This window comes from Carassius carassius, chromosome 47 (assembly GCF_963082965.1).
Source record: "Carassius carassius chromosome 47, fCarCar2.1, whole genome shotgun sequence".
Lineage (NCBI taxonomy): Eukaryota > Metazoa > Chordata > Actinopteri > Cypriniformes > Cyprinidae > Carassius > Carassius carassius.
The window spans coordinates 6,715,532-6,724,095 of NC_081801.1; positions in this window are offsets into that span (position 1 = coordinate 6,715,532).

An 8,564-nucleotide genomic window follows, 5' to 3' on the forward strand; every position below is an offset into this window, starting at 1 on the left:
ACAAATAAATCGGTTACATTATTTGCACTGTGTGTGTATATATATATATATATATATATATATATATATATATATATATATATATATATATATATATATATATATATATATATATATATATATATATATATGTATATATATATATCTACACACACACAATCTATATATACACACATAGCTGTCCACCTAAGAGATTTCACACTTTGCATCATTTTTCTCTGAAGTGTTGCATGTGTGCATCAGTCACATCGCTATAAGAAAATTTGTTGTTTTGGTAAACTAAGAATAATGAACAAATGTGAATTTCTTCACAGCTCATCAGAAGAAAAGTATAATTCCTCATTTAAAGTCACTTTGGATAAAAGAATGTGCCAAAAGAACAAATGCAAACACTGGTGTCAGTAGGTGCAGGATGTGGTGAGGAGTCCTGAGGCCAGAGAGTGCGCCATGCGATGTGAGCCCTCTCTCATGTTTCTAGTTGCCATGATGGTGCGGGTCAGAGAGCTGTTTAGAGAGTACTGCTGATGGCCCATAAAGGAAAAGCATCTGCGATCACCTCTGACCCCTGGCCTCTCATTTCTGATAGGACTGAGTGAGATGTTAAAGAGTTGTGAGTAGGCCTGTGTCATCAAAGGGCTGGAGAAGTAGCTGCAGGAAATGACACAGAATTATCAATCTGTTGAAGACAGTTACATTTGTTATTTGTATGATACTTTAAACTACTTGTTAAAAAAGTGTTTAATCAATCTATATAATAGAAATATATAATTATATAAATCATTTTATACAATACTGCTCAAAAGATCATGGTCAGTAAGATTTTTAAAGTACCCCTATTATGTTTAATGAAAGGTTCATATTTTGGTTTTTGTGAGTCCCCAACAACAAGTTGACATGCACTCAAGGCCTGATGAAGCAGTGTTTGTTAGCTGCTTTTTGTACAGTGTTACCGGGGAAACCGCTATTTTTACCACTCCAAAAATAGCACCTAGTGGCAAATAATGAATTTGCATTTTCATTCGGACCAATGCAGAAAGACCAACAAGTGGGCGCGCAATATGCTAATGTTTCATGTTGATGTGACGTCAACATGAAACGGCTTGAGATTCCTTTTAAAAACGACTCGTTTCAATGATTCAGATTCGACTCTTTCTTTTGAGTTACATAAAACATTACAATAATAAATGATTAAATAAAAAATATACAGTAGGATTCAATGTCTGACGCCACTGAAGAAAATACTTTTGTCACATTTACACCTCCTTTGTCTCTCTTAAAGTATCTCATTGGTTGACTCTCTTTGGGGGTCGAGAATGGCATCTGATTGGCTAAAAAACACACATTTGAGAGTCAACATGATTCTTGTTGTATTAGGCGAATACTTCACATCTTCAGGACGAACTATAAAAAAAATAGTTTATAGATAATGAATTATTAAACCTGGTTGAGAGGCTCTTTGGTTGGCTTGCAATGCACCACACAATGGGCAACGGTTGCAGGAAGGTTGTGTGAGATGTGGAGAGATCCTACTCCTCCTCACTGGACCTTTTATTCAAAGTGTAAAGGACAGGAGGATAGTTCATGAAATTGTAAGTTCAGTAAACTTTATCCCCCATTACCATGATAAGATGCTTACATGTCAAAGTACCATTGCAGTGTGATATACAATGTGGGCAGGCAGGTTCTGGCCCTTGGCTTGATTCACTTTCATCACTATTGCTGGATCCAGCTGCTGATGTTCAATAAAAATGACCACAATTTGTTCTTGATCATCATACCAAAACCTGGTCATGTCATGTTGAGTTACATCAAAGATCTTTCCTTACAGGTACTGTCCTCTTTGTGATGTGCAAATCCTCTGGTTTGTCTTCTTCCTCTTGATGTCACTGGGGACACCAGGACAAGTCTGAATGTTGATGGTCGTGGCTCAGACTGGACAAGCTTAGAATCAGTTGCTGAAGAAGGGCAAACAAAAGCATGGTGAAAAAGTTACTTAATATCTCTGTCAGAGCATAACAGATTCAAAAAACCAATATGACATCCAAGCGTTTTGTCATTGAGGAACATTAAGAAAATCTCTTTGCAATCAAATGTATTCTACTATTAACTTTGAAAAATGTAAATGTAGCTAAACGTACCCAGATCAGTTTGAGGCCGATGTTGAGGTAAAGACACTGATCTTTGCCTCGGAGTGGGTCTTGTTGAGTTTCCTCTCTCTTGTTCTCCATTCCTTCTCCTGTCTGAAGACCTAAGAATTGAGGAACATCATAAAATCACTTTATCAATTAAATGTTTTAGCCAACGTATATAATTTTGGACAATCTAAGATCAAAATGGCAACAATAGATTTCAGGTACCTAGCGGTCCGTAGGGATGCCTGATATTTCAAATGCACACTCAGTGTTTCCGTTTTATTAAGAGCTAATGGTGATTAATGCTGGCCTCTTAATGAGGAGCTGAATACATACCAGCACACTTTTCAGCTTTCAACTTTTCATTCGAGAGACATATTCCTGCTGAATCGTAGAAAGGAAAGAATGAAAATTCAATCTAATTATCCAGATGGAACTCTGGCTGTCGTGAAGCAAAAAAAATGATTTCATAGAGACCACTTAATACCACTGGAGTTTTTCCCAGAACTCCTCTACAGTGGAGCCCTGGCTCAAAAGAGCAGCCATAAATCTCTGCTTGTTTGTGGATATTGGACGTCCTGTGCTTTTTCATCCTCTGATAAAAAAAAACTGAATGAGGAAAGATAAATAAAAGCAGGATGCAGAGAGAGAAAGGATGAAAAGAGAAATTCATGGCCACTGTTAATGAAGTGTTCACCATTATATATCAGCATTATTCAAGAAAAGACATATTTTTATGATTGGTTGGTGTTTTATCACCATGCCAGCTTTCTTGGTTACATCTAAATTACATTTAGCAAAAACAGTTAACAAGATTTTCATATTTTCTGAATAAACTTGTTTTTTTTTTTAAACTAAGTGTTTTTTGTTTGTTTTATGAGACTTTTTCTCCTATTTTATCATTTAGGCCTAAGTGTCATACTTGAATATTAAAAACACACCTCTCCCGAGTCTCCTCTATAAGCCAAAAGAATTGAAGTATCATGGATGTCCACAGCACAAACAGTTCAGGATGATTCCCTAACCCTAGTTATATGCCGAAACACAACTACTGCATTAAAGTTCAGTTATTATTTTATTTTTTAAATTCCAGATCGAAGTGCTGTATACAGTGAAGGTGCTTCATACCTCACCCCTGTCCTCTGCTGGAGGAGACTGTGTACAGCAAGAGCGAGCTGACTGCTTTCAGAGCCCATAAAGCCACTGTCTGTCTCTGGAGACGTCCCCCATCCTACAGCATTATAAATACAAGTAACAGCTCTACTAAAATAATATAAAAATTCTATTATTCATGCACATTAAGAAATAATCCTTCAAATATGATATGTAGTGTTCATCACAAATAAAGTTCAGTCACTGACCAGAGGAGATCCAGTCTTGGCCTTTGCTTTAAATCCCGTACTTCTGGGTTCTGTGCTCTCTGCTAGGCTGGTCAGGCTACTGCTTTGAGTTTTCCTGTTTCCTGCTGCTTTCCGTTCCCTGCACAGTTACCTGGCAACACAGAGGAGTGGCAAAGAGCCTCTGGGTGAGTTTCCATAGAGTCACACACCTGTGACCTGACAGGTGGGCCGGAGGGAGGGACACAATCTGCTGCTGCTGCCTGCCTAAAGAAAGAGAGAATGGAGAGATGAATGAAAGAGCAAACAACCAGGTGTTGATAATGGTGGAGTGGACTGAACTGCTGTTACCCTCAATTACTTTTAAAAAACCTGGTAACAACATAGGCCTACAGCTGATGTTTAGATATCAAACGCAGAAATATCATTATTGTGTCTGTGACAAACTTTTTATTACAGGAAGTACACAGGAAGCATAGATTAAATCAATATTTGCATCAGCAACAAAAGACAATGACAAGTTTATCTATGTGCAAACAATATATTATTGCGATTTAAAATACCTGTTTTTTATTTTAATATAGAATTTATTCATGTGAGGCAAAGCTAAATTTTCAGCAGCTATTACTCCAGACTTCAGTCTCACATGATCCTTCAGAAATCATTCTAATATGCTGGTGATATGTTGAAAAGAGTTGAATTTATAGAAATTTCAAAAGACCAGCATTTAGTTACAAGTGCTAATCTCTTGTAACATTCTAAATGTCTTTACTGTCACTTTTAATCAAATTCATGGATTCTTTTAAATAATAGCATTAATTTAAAATAATTTTGCAATGGTAGAGTATATATACAGTACATACAGTACACATAAAAAGAGGCTACCTGTCTGGGTCAAAGGTAACATGCTCGCCTTGTTGCTGCTCCTGCATCTGATACTGGTCTCAGGCATCTAGGGAAGCCCTATCAAGAGACACCCCTGCTCCTGTGCCAAAGTGGAGAAACCATGGAGATGATTCAGACTGAGTCAGACTTCATGCCTTTAAAAAAATTACGTTTTTTAAGAAAAGCCTCAGCATACTTTTCTCTGTTCACAGGGCTTGAGTTTCCATGATTTAGAAGTGCCTCAAAATCATCAACCTGAAAAAAAAAAGATTTTGGGTTTAAAATACTGCTGTTAAAATAAAATGGCTGTTAATCTGATTGATCAAATAGGTTATTGTAAAGTTGGTTACCTGTAGCTGTTTGATCAAAGCGGTTTTGAGATTATTTAACAATTATTCAGTTTGACTGGCAAGTAATTTTAGATGAGATTATAAGACTGTTCTGAAATTTTTGTTTTAAGGCATCTTGAAATTTAAACAAATGTGGTTTTAAACTCTTTAATGTGGCATGACAGATTGCTGGCAGACACCATAGTTCAAGTGATATATATAAATATATACATACGAATATATATAAAAGAGTATAATTGTGTGATTTTTAAATACAAGTTTTAAAGTGGTACTTTTTCAGTATGATGTACCTGAGTGATCCCTTTGCTGGGCCAGTTGAGCAGAGACTGTGGGAAATTGAGGGTTATGACCTTTGACCCTTCCTGAATAACACCTGACAGGATAGCTGTACTGGGTTTTGGGGGTTCAGAAGAAAGACCCACCTGTAAACACACAGCACATACAGTACAAGCAATCATGAATTGATGGTTAAAGTGCTACTTTGACCAAAAAAGAAATCAGCAACCATCTGTCTGAAAATCTACTTTTCAAATAATCCACGGGCCCATCACTATACATATAGCCTTGTTAATGCTCAAAAATCAATAAGAGTTCTGTGTAAACAAATTCATGTCCCCTCTGTGCTCTACATAGAATGTCTTTAAATGCATGTTCATTGTTTACATGGTATACTCTACCATTAAGACTAAAAAAGTGAAATGTGAAAAAAAATGTATGTTTATATTATATTTATTAATATTATCTCAGGTTTGGATCTGGACTATGATATAATAATTGGTGATATCTGATCTTAAGTACGACAAGGCTTGTGTCGCCACCCATTATGCTAAGACCATTAAAGAAATACAGCCCTGTCTTGCCCGCCCATGTGACAGAACCTCAGATTTACTGCAGACTAGTGGCTGAACAAACAGAGGAGCACAGAGGAGACTCACGTATAACAGGGCCGTTTAATGGTGTTTTCCTCTGCTGGACTTTCAGATAAGACAACACATAGAGTAATACAATGAAAATACATTGTCAATAAGCTGATATCCATGCACCTTACCACACACACATTCATGATTTCGGTGTGTGAGGTAATGGGTTTGTGTGCTGTCATAAATCTAATGGAGGGGAATGACTGAACCCTCATGATAAGTCCCTGAAACATTAAATCATACTGAACATAACCTCAACATGACCTCTGAGTCTTTTGAATAAAACCACCCATTTTCCAACACAATCACTATTATTATTACAGGAGCAATACCAGAAGCAGATCATCAGATCTCAATTAGCTGTTTTACCAGCCTATGCTTACAATTTTCAGATAGGGGATCCCATAATTTGTAAATGACTTGACCCCCACCCTACATAAAACAAATATTATAGATTTCTGTCTGATTGGAAAGGCCATTTCTATTTTTACAGTTTTGAAATGTATCACCCACACCTGTTCTCAGATATACATAAGAAACCACAAGTCAATAAGGGAATGAACCCTGTCTATCTAAAGCTGTTGAGTCTGTTAAAGCAGAGGCAGATGGCCAGGGCTTGTGGCAGAAGAACTTAATGAGCATTAGAGAAAAAGCAGCTGGAGATGCTAAACCGAATGAAAAAAATGGCCTAAAATTAGCCACATTAAATAATTACCAACATTGCTCTGTAAAATCAATTATGTAACAGTGAAAGTAGACATGACATCACATCCTGTTTTAATCTGGTTGATGGCTCAGGCCTAGATTTGTTTCAGGTCACTTGACACTGTTTAAGTATGACCTTATCATGACCTTATTCATCACAACAAATGATAATGTGATAATGTGAATCAATTTAAGTATTTAATCAATTTAAATATATAATTGCATGTTTTCATATGTAATCTATCACATTCAATTCCTTTTAAAGGAAACATAATAATTAATTTGTGCATTAACTGTGTAAAACAACAAAGTGCTCATCTCTGTACATTTGATACAAGCATACAAGTATGCAGATAATATAATGACTTATACTATACAAGTTATGCTTTTTTATGTACACTGCTTATTCTCTCAGTTTATTTGTTTGCTAATGTTTCTCTAAAATGGTTTGTGTCGTCTGAGATAAGCCCTTTTTATTTGAGGAAAAACATCACAATCAGAGATAGCACCCAGTTTGAAAATGAGCCTGTGCTTGAATACGGTGGTGCTGCTAATACTGAGGGCTGTGATTATGGCGGTCACAAAAGAGATTCTGCATTTATATTGTGTTGACTCAGCCTGAGGAGTCTAAAAATAGCTCTCGCCGACATCAGAGCACACGCAGTAAGAAGACAGGCCTGCTGATACGAGGGAGAGTATGGCATTGAATTCACGTCAACCTTCAGATGAATGGAAAAAAGCATAAAACCATAAATAAAGCCTGTAAATTCAACCTTTGCTTCAAGGCAAAGTCGATCGATAGTATTTTCAGCTTCTGCATACTTGGTAAGCAGCCTGTTATAGTCCTCCTGTGAGAATAAGAGAGAGAGGAAAAAAGAAACATTACAGACGGCTTCATCTTTTAGCCTCTTGGATAAATCAGCATCATTTTGAGTATCATTATGTTTGTAATGCTACAATTTTTACATTAAAAATAAAAATAAAAACATGTCAAAACATAGTGCAGGACCAGTGCATACTGCAAAGGGACACTCCATCCCACAATGCAATTCACTTAAACTTCTCTCTTTAATGTGAAAAGGAAACTGTACGAATATCAACAAGGATTTGAACATCTCAGACTACTTTTACATAAAGTTTTTTTTTTTTATATTATTGAAAGAAGTCTCTTATGGTCACCAAGGCTGCATTTACTGTAATAACGATAATATTGAGAAATATTAGCACAATTGTTCTAAACAAGTACAAGCTGAATTTTCAGCAGCCATTACTCCAGTCTTAAGTTTAACATGATCCTTCAGAAATCATTCTAACATATTGATTTTGATGCTTGATATCGAATAGAAAGTTAAAAACACATTTATTTGAAATAGAATATGTAAAAGTATTCTTTGTCCCTTAATTTACTAATTTAATTTAATGCATCCTTGCTGAACACTGACTCCAAACTTTTGAACAGCAGTATGATGAATAATGGTTTTATACAAAATTCAAATTACTTTATTACACTGTTACTATATGTAGCTTTATGCTTTTAAACTCAGCTGGATGTTTAACTGATCTGAACCCTTATGCAGAGCTCAGGCTCAGGGCTCTTCACATCGCACAACAGGCCTTCTGCAATCTCCTCCTCTTCTCCCTGATTGGCACAATCATAAGATGCTTATTAAACAGTTGCAACAAGTTTTAATATAGAACCAGGGCATTTAAATTGACTAAATTTTTCTAATTAAAAACAGTTGAACTCTGCCAAGTGTTTTAAGCGTAATGCGATTTTTCTGATGAAGAGTCCTGGTGAGACTGCTCTAAATGACCAATAAATGGGCAGATATCAATCAAATATCTCTGATGTCCTCACCTACTGCTGCCCTTGACTCTCTGCCAGACCAATGATGCCATTCTCTTCCATCTGGCTTTGAAAGTCCTCATCCTGTTCTTCATCCCAGCTGAAGTCCAACCCGTCTGGGCTTGAGGGAGAGGAGTAGGGCTGTTGTCCACACCAGATCCCCTGCAGTGGTACCACCTCTGTTCCGCTCCATTAACAGGCTCTTTATCGCTCTCTTTTATTCCACCTTGAGCTTCTATGCCACCCACACCTTCACACTGATATTGATGTCATCTCTCATGGCTGACCATTTATGATTGTTTTTATGGACAGCCTGCGTAATGTCCACTCAAGTGTCACTAAGGTGATTTAACATGACCTGAAAAACATAATTTCCATTGACCGACTGA